The sequence below is a fragment of the Zingiber officinale genome, chromosome 4A (assembly GCF_018446385.1).
Source record: "Zingiber officinale cultivar Zhangliang chromosome 4A, Zo_v1.1, whole genome shotgun sequence".
In the NCBI taxonomy this organism is placed as follows: Eukaryota; Viridiplantae; Streptophyta; class Magnoliopsida; order Zingiberales; family Zingiberaceae; genus Zingiber; species Zingiber officinale.
The window spans coordinates 95,270,631-95,286,797 of record NC_055992.1 but is presented as its reverse complement, the minus strand read 5'-3'; positions in this window follow the sequence as shown (position 1 = coordinate 95,286,797).

The following is a 16,167-nucleotide window of genomic DNA, read 5'->3' as shown; positions in this document are numbered from 1 at the left end:
TGTTGCTATCCTGTTAAATACTATCATAAATAACCATGCTTTAGTTATCTCTAAACATGAAAACAAGAAACATAAATAAAGTGAGAGATGTTCTTACTTGGAAGCTGCAAGTTTAATGCTGATGTGTGTGTAGGAAGTATGGAACCTCGCTCTGATACCACTCTGTAACGACCCGCCTTCTACTGGCTAAGCTGTAAGACCGGGGTTACATTATGTTGTGCTAAGCTATATCCATGACCATCACTAAGTCTAGGTGCGGAAAGTTGTGCCAATTAAAATCTTTGCTAACTGCTACTAAATCCGGAATTTTATTATCCGACATATGCTAAGGGGTGTAATCTAAGATATACATGTCATCTATTACATCTCCTATGGTCAAGGAATCTAAATGGGGTTTGCAGCTGATTTCAGGCCTCCCAATCGATCAGTGGATCGACTAGAATGGCCTGATCGATCCACTGATCGATTCAGGAGGCTACTGTATACGAAAACTTTGTTTGGATCGATCCGTTGATCGATCCAGACTTGTTGATCGATTCAACACGCTACTGTGCACGAAGGAATTTCTGGATCGATCGGCTGATCGATCCAGACTTACCAATCGATCGGAGGATCGATTCAGCAAGGTTCTGTTCACTGGAATCAGGCTCGATCGATCGGCTGTTCGATTGAACTGAATCAATCGATCAGCTAATCGATCCTGAGACCTTCTGTTTGCGAATAACAGCTACCCAATCGATCAACCGATCGATTGGGAAGCCTCCAATCGACCGGCTGATCGATTGGGGGTTTCTGATTTCGCAGCTGAGCTCTGATTTCAGCACTGATTCATGCCTAAATCACATACATCAACTCTATAAGCATGAGATAAAACTACTAGGCATGACATTACTCATGGAGTGCTATCTAATATCAAACTGAATGCATACTACACAATTCATATTACTCAACAGTCTAAAAGGTAGAGAAGTAACTAAAATTAGAAATGTTAAGTTTCAAGTTCGCTAGTTTCCAAGCATCTTTATTCCAATTTCCTTATTCCACACACATCTTCATCGTATTGCCCTCCAGCCTCCGCTAGTCCATCTTTCCTTTACCCTTATCTGCAGTACAAGGAAAAGAAGTATTTGTAAGCTTTCGCTTAGTAAGAAACCATCTACCTCACAAAACATGCATACGATGGAATCATGCTTTTAAAACATGCTATTTGAAATACATGCTGACATGCTGAAATATAAATACTGAAGTTATTAGTCATGTATACTAAAACATGGCATCAAAACTAGTCATGGAATATCAAGAGCTAAGCATGAAACTATCACATGTATCAATGGAAAGAAACTAAACTGATATAACACTGAGCTGAACTGAACTAAGCTAATACTGAATTTAAATCATGTTCACATAACTTATTGTGAGATTTTGAAAAACTATTTATAATAATAGATCAAAATACTAATCATGCTGCTGATGGGCCCGGCAACCCTACTTGCTATGCGCGCATCCCTAACTAAACCCAGGGTTGCAAATTCTGAATGTAGTAGGGTTTACTAGGTTATCTAAACCTAGGGACGACTATGGGAGCCTAACCCAATGGACATCTATTCCAGTACAGTGCCACTACTGAAAATAAAATACTTGTTATAACTAAATTTTCCTTATCTTACTATTTCTAGGTTATCTGAACCTAGAGCTAGGTTGTCTGAACCTAGAGCTAGGTTGTCTGAACCTAGAGGCGACTGTGGGAGCCCACCCATTGGACCGTAGTCTCATATAAGCTGTAATAAACTACATATACTAAATAAATGCCTCTATTGCATTTAGTTAAGCTATTCAAATGTCTAAGTTATATTTTTCCTGTGCTGATCATATTCTCGAACGCTTGGTGTGCGCTATTGCGCAGCCTATGTGTCAAAAATTCATATGCTACTAAACTGAAGCATGAAATCACACGAGAACTACTTATACTACAGGTGAGGGGTTTCTTACCTCCTGCGCTAGTTTTTCTTACAATCCAATCGCTAGGTTTTCCGATGGAGACGATTCCCTCGACGATCCTCTTGCGTCTACGTGCTCTTCTCGCAGAGAGGAACGCCCTCATGTCGGAGTCATTGCCGGAAGGTGCCCTTATGTCTCGAGGAGTGAAACCCTAGGTCTCTCGGGGCCTTGGTGTGCCGTGAGGTGAGGAAGAGGAGGGGGCGGCGTGAGGGTTGAGGCGGAGTTGCCGAAACATGAAAAACTCAATTCCCACTTAAGTTTCCTATTTATATTAAGTGATTAATTTCACCCCAACTCAATCATAAATATAATTGATTCCCTCTTCTTTCAGCACGACCCTGCTGGGTTCACTTGGTTACTAGAGTCCACCATAAGTTATAGGACCCAATAGGTCTCGGGTTCAATTCCCGCGTAGGCTATTTTACGATTCTATTTATTTTTGCTACCTCCGCTACTCTAAAAATTCTGTAAAAATATCATAAAATTCCAGAAAAATACTAGGATATTTATAATAATTATTTTGAGAATTTTCGGGCGTTACATAAGGAAAATTCTTTTTATACTGACTTAATAAAAGAACAAGACCTTAGTTATAATGGAAGTGTGTGCTCTTAATCATAATATAATAACAAGCACATATATTTAGTATTTATTGTTAGTTATAGCCCTAGAGCCAATCATTTGATGATTGTATGGACTCATTGTATCATATTCTTGTATATTAATAAAGACATTTGTTTGGTTATTATACTTATTTGTATTAGTGCCAAATAGACTAAGTATAATAGCGTCCTTGAGTAGAAGGTTCATACCTATATCAATCGATTAGTTGAATCGATAGTGAGATGATATAGGGAACACTACTCTAAATCATTCCTAGTCGAGTATTAACATTCAGGGACAATGTTAATACAATAAGACTAGCATGTAGGTCAGCTCGATGACTTGATCTCACAAGTCATGGATATAGAGATATCAAGCTGACACATGGGTATGCATTAGAGAATGTATACTGAATGACCCGCCATGAGAAAGTATCATGGATCGTTATATGAGTGTCATATACTTTCTCATGTGGCTATTAGTATGACTATTAGTCCTTAGACCTGAAGTCACCATAGATCCCTACATAAGGAGTTATGTACTTTGGTTTCGTCAAACGTCACCCGTAACTGGGTGGACTATAAAGGCGATTACTGGGTATGTAACGAATTATGCAGAGGGATGTGAGTGATGTAGATGGGATCTATCCCTCCTATATGACGGGAGTGACATCGATATTCTTGATAGAGTAAGACCACGAAGTGTATGGCCATACCCAAATGAGTCAATATGAGATATTGAGCTCATTTGATTGAGTGAGTCTACTTGGAGTTCAAGATTTAGATTGGTCAGAGGATGACACGGTCTATGCCTCACATTGATCAATCTAGATGTCTAGGATAGAAGGACACTTGTCATATATTATGAGGAGTCACAATTAGTAGTCACAAGGTGATGTTGGATCTCGACATTTCTTGTAACTTGGGTAGCAATGATGTATTGCTAGATGCCGCTGATTGCTTATGTTTCTAAAGGAGTTTAGAGACATTGCCAACGTTACAAGAACCTATTGGGTCACACACAAAGAACAAGTGGATGGAGATTAGGTTCATATGATGAACCAATTGGATTAGGTTCATATGATGCATCAAAGATTGGATTCAAATTAGACTTATTGAGTTAGACTCAATTAGATTCAATTGTTGAATGAGTCTAATTTAAATTTGATTCATTGAGTCAATTTATATTAATGAATTGAGATTCATTAAATTGAAATTGACTTGAATCAAAGGTTGGATTTAACTCAACAAGGAAGACAATTGGTCAAGTTTGACTTGACCAAGTAGAAGTTGAAACATCAAGTTTGACTTGATGTATTGCCACATCATAAGGATGACTCATCCTTGCCACATCACATGCCACCTCATGGAGGTTACAACACCTCCCATTCCATTTAATGTGGCCGGCCACATTAAATGAGGGAGTTATGTGTGTGGCCGGCCACACTAAAGGATGAAAGGTTTTCATTTAGTGGGTAATTGATGTGTGGTAATTGGTATCATCTTCTTCCTTGCTTCTTCCTTCTCTTCTCTTGCTGTTTGCCGTGACTTCCATGGTGCGGAGAAGGTGGTTGAGTGAATTCCAAGAGCAAAGGAAGAGTGAAGGTCACAAAGGAAGGATACTACTAGTGAGTGTATAAGATTTCTTTTGTATCTTCTTCTTTTCTTCCTTTCCAATCCCATACGAGAGCTCTAGAAAGTGCTAGCACACTTGGGGCTCTCTTCTCCATCCTTTGAGTGTGAGAGACACTCCTTGTTCGTGTGGATATCATTAGAGGAGTGTCTACGTTGACACTCTCGAGATCCGGCGTATCGTTGGACGAGCGGGAATTTTGCGAGGGCACGCATCAAAGGTATAAAGTGTTTTCCTTTGTAGATCTACTATAGATCGTAGTTTATAACTCGTACTCATGTTTTCGAAATTTTTCCTTGCACGGATCCTACGGCTTTGGGTGATTCGGGGTTTCCGCGACGCAAAAAGCGGTTTTCGCGGCCCGAAAAACCCAACATTTATTTCTTTGACTTATCAAAAGGTGAGATTTAGCTCGATAAATCAATAGGACCGATAAGTTGGGAAATAATATTACTTATAGTGTGTGTTATTGATTATAGAAGGAAACTATGTCCTAGTCATCTAGGTTGAGAATGCCCCCAAGAGGAGCTCATAAGGATTATCATGTTAAACCCTGCAGGTGGACTTAGTCCGACATGACAATGAGGTTGAGTGGTACTACTCTTGGACTAAGACATTAATTAAAGCAAATTGTCAGTAACTCAATTAAATTAATGGACATTCAATATCTTAAACACAGGGAGACTAACACACTCATGATAAGAATGAGCCCATAATGTAATTTGGGATTAGTGTGGTAGTGCAATAATAACTCTCTAGTGGAATGAGTTATTATTGATGAACTTTAGTTGTTTGTTCGGGGCGAACACGGGATACTCGAGTTCATCGGAAGGCCAAAACTAATTTCTCCTCTAGGTTCCTGTCGTAGCCTCATTAATGCCTCAAATCAACTCATGAAAAGTCCATCTTGGTATCCAAGAGGAGGCTGGCCCATGGCTTGGTGACCAAGCCATAAGGGTCGGCCACTATCTTCTTAAAGAGGGTCGGCCCTTTACTTGGTGCCCAAGCAAGGAGGGGCCGGCCACCATAATCCAAATAAGGAGGGGTGTTTTGAATTTTTAAAATCTTCTCTTTGTAGATAACTACAAGTTTTAAAAGAAGGATTTTAAATTTACAAAACTTTCCTTATTTGAATTAGGCCACATGGTTTAAAAGAAAGTTTAAAAGTTTTAAAACTTTCCTTTTTTTAACCATCCTCATGGTTTTTTAAAAAAAAAAAGGAAGGGAGTTTTAAATTTGAAATTTTATATTTTTGTAACCATGTTAAAAAAGGAAATTTTAGAAGAGAAGTTTTAAATTTTAAAACTTAACTTTCCTTTTTTAACATCCATATTAGGAAATTAAAAGAGAGCTTGTAAAATTTTATAAGAGCTTTCATTCTTTCCTTATAAATTTTTACAAAAATTATTTTCCTTCTTTTAAGGGCCAGCCACCCTTGCTTGGTGCCCAAGCAAGGGGTCGGCCAATCAATCAATTAAAGGAGAAAAGGAAAAATAAAAGGGGAAAAAGAAAGACAAGAGGAAGATTTTAATTTTTGTAAAAATCTTTCCTTATTTGCCTTAGGCAAGTTTTATAAAAGAAGGGGAGGAGTGGCCTCATGATGCATCAATTCTTATTCTCTTGTTGATGCTCTCTCTTGTGGCCGGCCCTCTCTCCCTTCCCTTTCCCCTTGCTCTCTTTTGTTCCTTGGTGATGGTGGTGGCCGAATATTAGAGAAGGAGGAGGAGTTTTGCGTGGTGTTCATCTTGGAGGATCATCGCCCACACGACGTCCAACAGGAGGTGAGGAATATGACAGAAGATCTCGAGGTTATTAGCATACAAAAAAGAGGTATAACTAGTAATTATTTCCCGCATCATGCTAGTTCTTCTTTGTATGAATTCCAAACACAAGAGCCATATGATTCTAGAGTTTCGAATTTGTGATTCGAGTTTGTATTTTTTTTTTGTTTTTCGAATTTGTTATTCGATTGTTCTTTTTGATTAAACCTAGAGTTATATAAGGAAATTAAATATTAGCTTTCCTTAAAAGGCATTGTCTAGGCAGTGGTGGATGATCTCATACCCAAGAAGGATTAGTACCTCGCCATGCAATCCTGGAAGCCAATTTTGGAAATTAATATTTAATTGAATTTATAATATAGGTGGATTTGGATCAATAATGTTAAGTATCGTTTGTGATCCAAATCTAAACCATTAAGAACAGATAAGTTAAATATGAAATCAATAATGTTAAGTTTCATTTGTGATTCGTAATTTAATTTCTAAAGAACACAATAGGTTGTTTAGGAAAGGTTCGACACTTGTACAAAATTTTTGTACAGTGGAGCCGGTACGATCTTCCTAGGACCAACCAACAAAAGTGTTGTCAGACGTAAGGGTATCGTTGTCCAAGCAGTTTGATATGAAGGATTTAGGAGAATGAGGACATATTCTTGGATCAAAATAATAAGGGATCGTCAGAAAAGAATGTTGTGCTTATCCCAAGCTTCATACATCGATACTATTCTAGCTCATTTTAGCATGCAAAACTCCAAGAAAGTTTTTCTATCTTTTCGGCATAGAGTACCTTTATCTAAAGAGATGTCTCCTAAAATATCAAAGGAAATAGAGGACATGAAGGCAGTTCCTTATGCTTCGGTTGTAGGAAGCCTAATGTATGTGATGCTATGTATGAGAACGGATATCTGTTTTGTCGTGGGCATGGTTACCAGATATCAAAGTAACCCAAGACAAGGAGATTGGACTGCCGTAAAGCATATATTGAAGTACCTGAAAAGGACTAGAGATTATATACTAGTTTGCCAGACAGATGATTTGCTCCCTGTGGGTTACACGAATTCAGACTTCCAATCAGATAGGTACAATAGTAAGTCGACCTTAGGGTATGTGTTTATTTTGAGAGGTGGAGCCATAGCATGGAGGAGTGTTAAGCAGAAATGTGTTTCAGATTCCACCATGGAAGCTGAGTATGTGGCAGCCTCTCAGGCAGCCAAAGAAGCTATATGGCTCAGAAACTTCTTGATGGACTTAGATGTGATTCCTGGTTTGCCCAAAATTATCACAATTTAGTATGATAATAGTGGTGCAGTAGCAAACTTGAAGGAACCACGAGCCCATAAGGCAAGTAAACACATTGAGTGCAAGTACCACCTGATACAAGACATCGTAAAGCGAAGAGAAGTTGTTGTCGCCAAGATTGCATTAGAAGATAACCTGGCAGATTCTTTCACTAAGGCCCTTCAGGCTATTGGTTGGTCCTAGGAAGATTGTACCGGTTCCACTGTACAAAAATTTTGTACAAGTGTCGAACATTTCCTAAACAACCTATTGTGTTCTTTAGAAGTTAAATTAGGAATCACAAACGGAACTTAACATTATTGATTCCAAATTTAACTTATCTGTTCTTAATGGTTTAGATTTGGATCGCAAGCGAAACTTAACACTATTGATCCAAATCAACCTATGTTATAAAGTTAATTAAATATTTATTTCTAAAATCGGCTCCTAGGTCAAACATGGCGAGGCACTAGGCCTTCTTGGGTATGGGATCATCCACCACTGTCTCGACAAAGCCTTTAATAGAAATTCAATATTTAATTTCCTAAAATAACATTAGGTTTAACCGAAAAGAACAATCGAATCACAAATTCGAAAAAAAAAACACAACTCGAATTACAAATTTGAAAAACTAGAATCTAATGCCTCTTGTGTTTGAAATCCATACAAAGAAAAATAACTAGCATGATGCGGAAAACAATTACTAGTTATACCTTTTTTTTGTATGCTAATAACCTCGAGATCTTCTGCCGTATTCCTCGCCTCGCCTTGGACGTCATGTGGGCGATGATCCTCCAAGATGAACACCACCCAAAGCCTTCTTCCTCCTTCTCTAAAATCCAGCCACCACCACCACCAAGGAACCAAAGAGAGCAAAGGGAAAGGGAAGGGAGAGAGGGCCGACCACAATAGAGAGCTCAACAAGAGAATAAGAATTGATAAATACATGAGGCCTCCTCTCCCCTTCTTTTATATTACTTACCCAACGCAAATAAGGAAAGACTTTTTACAAAAATTAAAATCTTCCTCTTGTTTTTCCTTTTCCCCTTTTATTTTTCCTTTTCCTTTCTCTTGATTAATTCAATCATTGATTTAATCAATCATTGATTTGATTGGCCGGCCCCTTGCTTGGGCACCAAGCAAGGGTGGCCGACCCCTTAAAAGGAAGAAAATAATTCTTGTAAAAATTTTATAAGCAAAGAAGGAAAGCTCTTATAAAATTTTACAAGCTCTCTTTTAATTTCCTAAAGTGAATGTTAAAAAAGGAAAGTTTTAAAAATTAAAACCAAGTTTTAAAATTTAAAACTTCTCTTCTAAAATTTCCTTTTTTAACATAGTTACAAAAAAAAAAGTTTTAAATTTAAAACTCTCTTTTAAAAAACCATGAGGATGGTTAAAAAAAGGAAAGTTTTAAAACTTCTAAAACTCTCTTTTAAACCATGTGACCTAATTCAAATAAGGAAAGTTTTAAATTTTAAAATCTCTCTTTTAAAACTTGTAGATATCTACAAAGAGAAGATTTTAAAAATTTAAAACACCCCTCCTATTATGAATTATTGTGGCCGACCCCTCTTTGCTTGGACACCATGCAAAGGGCCGACCCCTATAGATTGGTCACCTAGCCATGGGTCGGCCCCCTCTTGGACACCAAGAAGGGCTTTTCATAAGTGGACTTGAGGCATTAATGAGGCTACGACAGGGACCTAGAGGAGAAATTGGTTTTGGCCTCTCGACGAGCTTGAGTATCTCGTGTTCGCCCCGAACATACAACTCAAGTTCATCAACAATAACTTATTCCACTAGAGAGTTATTATTGCACTACTGCACCAATCCCAAATTACATTATGGGCTCCTTCTCATCATGAGTATGTTAGTCTCCTTGTATTTAAGATATCAAATGTCCACTAATTAATTGAGTTACTGACAACTCATTTTAATTAATGTCTTAGTCCAAGAGTAGTACCACTCAACATCATTGTCATGTCGGACTAAGTCCACCTGCAAGGTTTAACATGACAATCCTTATGAGATCCTCTTAGGGACATTCTCAACCTAGATGACTATGACACAGTTTCCTTCTATAATCAACAACACACACTATAAGTAATATCATTTCCCAACTTATCGGGCCTATTGATTTATCGAGCTAAATCTCACTCTTTGATAAGTTAAAGAAATAAATACTAAATATATATGCTTATTATTATATTAGGATTAAGAGCACACACTTCTATAATAACTAAGGTCTAGTTCTTTTATTAAGTCAGTATAAAAAGAACTTACCTAAAATGATCCTACTCAATACACTTAGAGTATACTAGTGTAATTTATTAGTCAAGATAAATTAATACCTAATTACACTACGATTATTCCAATGTTGTGTTCCTTTCCATCTTAGTCGTGAGCAACTATTTATAATTTATAAAGAACTGATAACATGATCTTCTGTGTGTGACACCACACACCATGTTATCTACAATATAAATTAATTGAACAACTACACTTAACAAATAAATGTAGACATTTGACCAATGTGATTCTTTTATTTTAAAAATAAATGTTTACAAAAGCTAGGCTTTTAGTATACACTCTAACAATCTCTCATTTATAATAAAAGACTAAACTACTATATCTGCTGCCATACATCAGATTTCCAACCCTTCAACATGCCCATCAAAAGCTCTTGCCCTAAGGGCCTTAGTGAAAGGATCTCTCAGGCTATCATCTGATGCAATCTAGGCGGCAACAACTTCTCCTCGTTATATGATGTCTCGTATTGGGTGGTACTTGTGCTCTATTGTGTTTACTTGCCTTATGGACTTATGGTTCCTTCGAGTTTGCTACTGCACCACTATTATTACAAAAATTGTAATAATTTTGGACAAACCAGAAATCATGTCTAAGTCCATCATGAAGTTTTTGAGCCATATAACTTCTGTGGCTGCCTCAGAGGCTGCCACATACTCAGCTTCTATGGTAGAGTCTGGAAAAGCACCTATGCTTAACACTCCTCCATAGATATGGTTTCACCTCCTAAAGTAAACACAAAAAACCCCGAGGTCGTCTTACTATTGTCCTTATCTGATTGAAAGTCAAAATTCATGTAACTCACAAGGATCAAATCATCTGCCTAGTAAACTAGCATATAATCTCTAGTCCCTCTAAGGTACTTTAATATATGCTTTACGGCAGTCTAGTGTCCCGGTCTTGGGTTACTTCGATATCTGCTAACTATGCCATGGGCAAAACAGATATCTGGTCTCGTGCACAACATAGCATACATTAGGCTTCCGACAGCCAAAGCATAAGGAACTGTCTTCATGTCCTTTATCTCCTTTGATGTCTTCGGAGACATCTCTTTAGATAAAGCTACTCCATGCCTAAAAGGTAAGAAACCTTTCTTGGAGTTTTGCATGCTAAAACGAGCAAAAATTGTATCTATATATGAAGCTTGAGACAGGCACAACATCCTTTTCTTGCGATCCCTTATGACTTTGATCACAAGAATGTGTGCATATTCTCCTAAGTCCTTCATATCGAGACAACCATACCCTTACGTCCGATAACACTTTGACATTGTTGTCAATTAACAAAATGTCATCTACATATAGCACAAGAAATACCACCACGTTTCCGTTACACTTCTTGTATACACAAGACTCATCCGGACACTGAATAAATCCATATGAGTGGATTACTTCATTAAACCGGATGTTCCAAGATCTTGAATCTTGCTTCAGTCCATAAATGGACCGATTGAGCTTGCACACTAGATGCTCTTTGCCTTTTTCAATGAACCCTTCTGGTTGCTTCATATGGATGTTTTCTTCAAGACTTCTATTAAAGAAAGCTGTTTTGACATCCATTTGCCAAATCTCATAATCCAAATGAGCGGCTATGGATAAGAGTATCCGGATAGACTTTAGCATGGCTACCGGCGAAAAAATGTCCTCATAATCGATTCCCTTTTATGAGTATACCCTTTCGTAACAAGCCTTGCTTTGAAGGTTTCTACCTTCCCGTCTGTCCCTCTTTTCCTTTTGTAGATCCACTTGCATCCAACAGCTTTTACATCATCTGGTGGTTCTACAAGCTCCCAGACCTTATTAGAATACATAGACTTTATTTCAGAATTCATTGTCTTTTGCCAAGATACTGCATCTATATCTTGGAGTGCTTCGTCATATGTCCGGGGATCAGGTTCATGTTTACCCGGGATCAAGTCCGAAGACTCTCCCAAAAACATGAATCTCTCTGGTTGTCTCACAACCCTCCCACTACGACGAGGCACTGTCTACGTTTATGTATCATGTGTGACACGTGTTGCAGTCTCTTGTGATACTTCATCTTGTACTGTTGGTACTGAAGTAGACGTGTCCTCTCTTATTTCTTCTAGAATAATTTTACTTTTGGGCTTGTGGTCCATTATATAGTCTTCTTCTAAAAACTGGGCATTGGTGCTAACAATGACCTTTTGGTCTTTAGGACTATAAAATAAACCACCTTTCATTCCTCTAGGATAACCCATAAACACGCGAACTTCTATACGAGATTCTAACTTATCAGCATCTGCTTTCAACACATGTGCTGGACTACCCAAAATCCGAATATGTCTTAGATTGAGTTTTCGCCCATTCCATAATTCTGTGGGAGTAGAGGGTACTGATTTAGAAGGTACTAAGTTCAGAATGTGCGCTACTATTTCCAGAGCGTATCCCCAAAACGAATTTGATAATTCTGAATAACTCATCATCGATCTAACCATCTCCATAAGAGTCCTATTCCTTCATTCTGCCACACCATTCTGTTGGGGTGTACCAGGTGCAGACAACTGGGATTGAATCCCGGCCTCTGATAAGTAATTCCTAAACTCTCCTAAGAGGTATTCGCCACCACAATCAAACCGTAGTGTTTTGATACTTTTACCAAGACGTTTCTCCACATCAGCCTTGTACTCTTTGAACTTATCAAAGCACTCAGACTTGCAGCGCATCAAATAAATGTATCCGTATCTCGAATAATAGTCTATAAAAGAGACAAAGTATTCGAAACCACCTCTTGCTTGGATAGACATAGGACCACACAAATCAGAATGAACTAGTTCTAACATATCTTTAGCTCTATACCCCTTGGCCTTAAAAGGTCTCTTGGTCATTTTACCTTCCAAGCAAGATTCACAGGTTGGAAAATTTTTCAACTCTAATGAACCCAAGAGTCCATCGGCTATAAGCCTTTGAATCCTACTTAAGTTAATATGACTAAGCCTTAGATGCCAAAGATATGTTTGGTTCATTTCCGAAGGTTCTTTTCTCTTATTAGAGTTAGAAGATGTATTATTAATTTCCATTTGTTGCCTTGAGGGAGAAATTGAATTTAAAGTATATAAATTGTCTACCAATGCATCAGAACAGATAATAACCCTATTTTTCTTTATAACCACATTGTTCTTGAAAGAAACAGAATATCCATCCAAATATAGTTTAGAAACTGAAATTAAATTCTTTCTAAAACTGGGTACATAAAGACAATTTCTTAAAATCAAACTTCTATTCCTATCAAAAGATAAGTAGACGTCTCCCACTACAACAGCCGCCACCTTAGTAGCATTGTCCATGTAGACGGTTATCTCTCCTTCAAATAGTCATCGGGTTTCTTGGAACCCCTACAAAGAGTTGCAGACATGATCAGTGGCTCCCGTATCTACACACCAGGTGTTGGTAGATAACATCGCTAAACATGTTTCAACTACTAGAGCATGAGATATACCTTTATTATTCTCTTTCCTACGAGGACAGTCCGCCTTCCAATGTCTTGACTGCTTGCAGATGAAGCACTTGTCCTTCGGCTTCTTCATTCCAGCTTTTTGTCTTGTACCCTAAGGTTTATTCACCTTCTTTGCTGAGACAACCTGTTTCTTCTTCTTCTTGCCTTTCGACTTAGAAGTAGAACCATTTTCAGCATAGTGAATTTGAGAAGTGTGACGAAATATACCTTCTTCTGCCTATAGTTCTGTCAGAAGTTCCGCCAACGTATACTCCCTTTTGTTCATGTTATAGTTCAGGCAGAACTGCTCAAAACTTCTGGGTAGCGTTTGGAGAATAATATCGACCTGGGTTTCCCTATCGATTTCACCTCTAAGGACTTGTATTTCATTCAGATAAGTCATCATTTTGAGGATATGATCTCTTACGGGTGTCCCCTCTAACATGGTGGCTGTCATTAACTTTCTCATTGCCTCTTGCCTAGCAATCCGACTCTGGTGTCCAAAGAGTTCTTTGAGATTGTTCATTATATCATAAGCAGTTGGTAAATCTTGATGCTGATGTTACAATACATTTGACATTGAAGCCAAAATGTAATACTACGTCATCTCATCTGCTTTTACCCATTTCTTATGATACTCAATCTCCTCTGGGGTAGAATCACTGTTAGGTGTATCTGGGCATACCTCTGACAGTACAAACTTATAGCTTTCAGCAGTTAAGACAATATCCAGATTTCTTTTCCAATCTATATAATTTGGACCAGTAAGTCTATTCTCTTTCAGAATAATGGCTAGTGGGTTGAAAGTCATCATAAGAATCACAAAATAAACTTTGGTCAAGACTCTAAATTTAGAATAATATTGATTCCTCAAACAATACTATTTTAAATTAACCAACACCTCAAATCACCGTGAATTTTGCATGCCACGATAGTGTGGACGTATACAAAATCAAACATTTTTAAGAGGAGGTTTTACCCATTAATTTTATTCTTGTCAACCTAACTTTATGACAAATAAAATTAATAGTTGGTTTTCCTTCGGTCACACAAATAATAGCAGTGACTCCGATGGAGAGGATACTATTGGACGTGCCTAAGTGTATATCATTACTTGACACTTAGTCCATTAATAAGATTGTGCCCCTTCCGATGGAGAAGATCACACACTCTTAATTAATTTCCTATAGTCATCTAAAATGGGAGTTTGATCTAGTGATCCGCAAACAAACTCATCCGATATGGAGGAAGGCACTCAGAGCCAACGCGCAAGTTTGTTTGTATCACTTACAAACCAGTAATGGAGACCGTGGAATATATTTTAAAAATCCCTCTCCCACTTAGTTATTTAAGGTGAGGAATTTTAACCTATGAAAGCATGCACACACACACATTATAGTAAATAAAAGCAATAAATTTGGAAATTAATTTTCCAACTATTATGGCATTTTCCATCACTGTCCTCCGTGTGTTCCAACCCTAGCTGCTGCCATCTTTAGCCGCCGCCATCAGGTCCAGTCGTCGCATCTATCTTGCTTCTTATTCCGTTGTGCCTCTGTTCCTCTAATAGCACCACGCCTCGCAAGGATACGATCCACGACAAAAATAGAATTTTACATATATCGATCCTATATTCAACAAAGGAATGTACATGTATTCTAGATCGAACAAAAAAGTAAAATTCTAAAACTAATACAACTCCTGCTGTATTTGATACATACAATCATGCACACACAAAAATAATGCCCTTGACGTGTCCAAGGATCCAATCACACACAATATTTATATGTCATAATAGTTGGAGCCTGCAACCACAAAGTTAGCACATCCTACTATTATCCTGCCTAAATTATGTATGACATGTGCCTAGTCTATTTGAAAACAAAAACACACAGAGGTAAACCCTAGCTTTGATACCAATTGTTAGTTGGTCCTAGGAAGATCGTACCGATTCCACTGTATAAAAATTTTGTATAAGTATCGAACCTTTCCTAAACAACCTATTGTGTTCTTTAGAAGTTAAATTAGGAATCGCAAACGGAACTTAACATTATTGATTCCAAATTTAACTTATCTGTTCTTAATGGTTTAGATTTGGATCGCAAGTGAAACTTAACACTATTGATCCAAATCAACCTATGTTATAAAGTTAATTAAATATTTATTTCTAAAATCGGCTCCCGGGTCAAACATGGCGAGGCACTAGGCCTTCTTGGGTATGGGATCATCCACTACTGTCACGATAAAGCTTTTAATAGAAATTCAATATTTAATTTCCTAAAATAACATTAGGTTTAACCGAAAAGAATAATCGAATCATAAATTTGAAAAACAAAAAAAAAGCGCAACTCGAATTATAAATTCGAAAAACTAGAATCTAATCCCTCTTGTGTTTGAAATCCATACAAAGAAAAATAACTAGCATGATGCGGAAAATAATTACTAGTTATACCTTTTCTTTGTATGCTAATAACCTCGAGATCTTCTGCCATATTCCTCGCCTCGCCTTGGACGTCGTGTGGGCGACGATCCTCCAAGATGAACACCACCCAAAGCCTTCTTCCTCCTTCTCTAAAATCCGACCACCACCACCACCAAGGAACCAAAGAGAGCAAGGGGAAAGGGAAGGGAGAGAGGGTCGACCACAATAGAGAGCTCAACAAGAGAATAAGAATTGATAAATACATGAGGCCTCCTCTCCCCTTCTTTTATATTACTTGCCCAAGGCAAATAAGGAAAGACTTTTTACAAAAATTAAAATCTTCCTCTTATTTTTCCTTTCCCCTTTTATTTTTCCTTTTCCTTTCTCTTGATTAATTCAATCATTGATTGAATCAATCATTGATTTGATTGGCCAGCCCCTTGCTTGGGCACCAAGCAAGGGTGGTAGACCCCTTAAAAGGAAGAAAATAATTATTGTAAAAATTTTATAAGCAAAGAAGAAAAGCTCTTATAAAATTTTACAAGCTCTCTTTTAATTTCCTAAAGTGGATGTTAAAAAAGGAAAGTTTTAAAAATTAAAACCAAGTTTTAAAATTTAAAACTTCTCTTCTAAAATTTCTTTTTTTAACATGGTTACAAAAAGGGAAAGTTTTAAATTTAAAACTCTCTT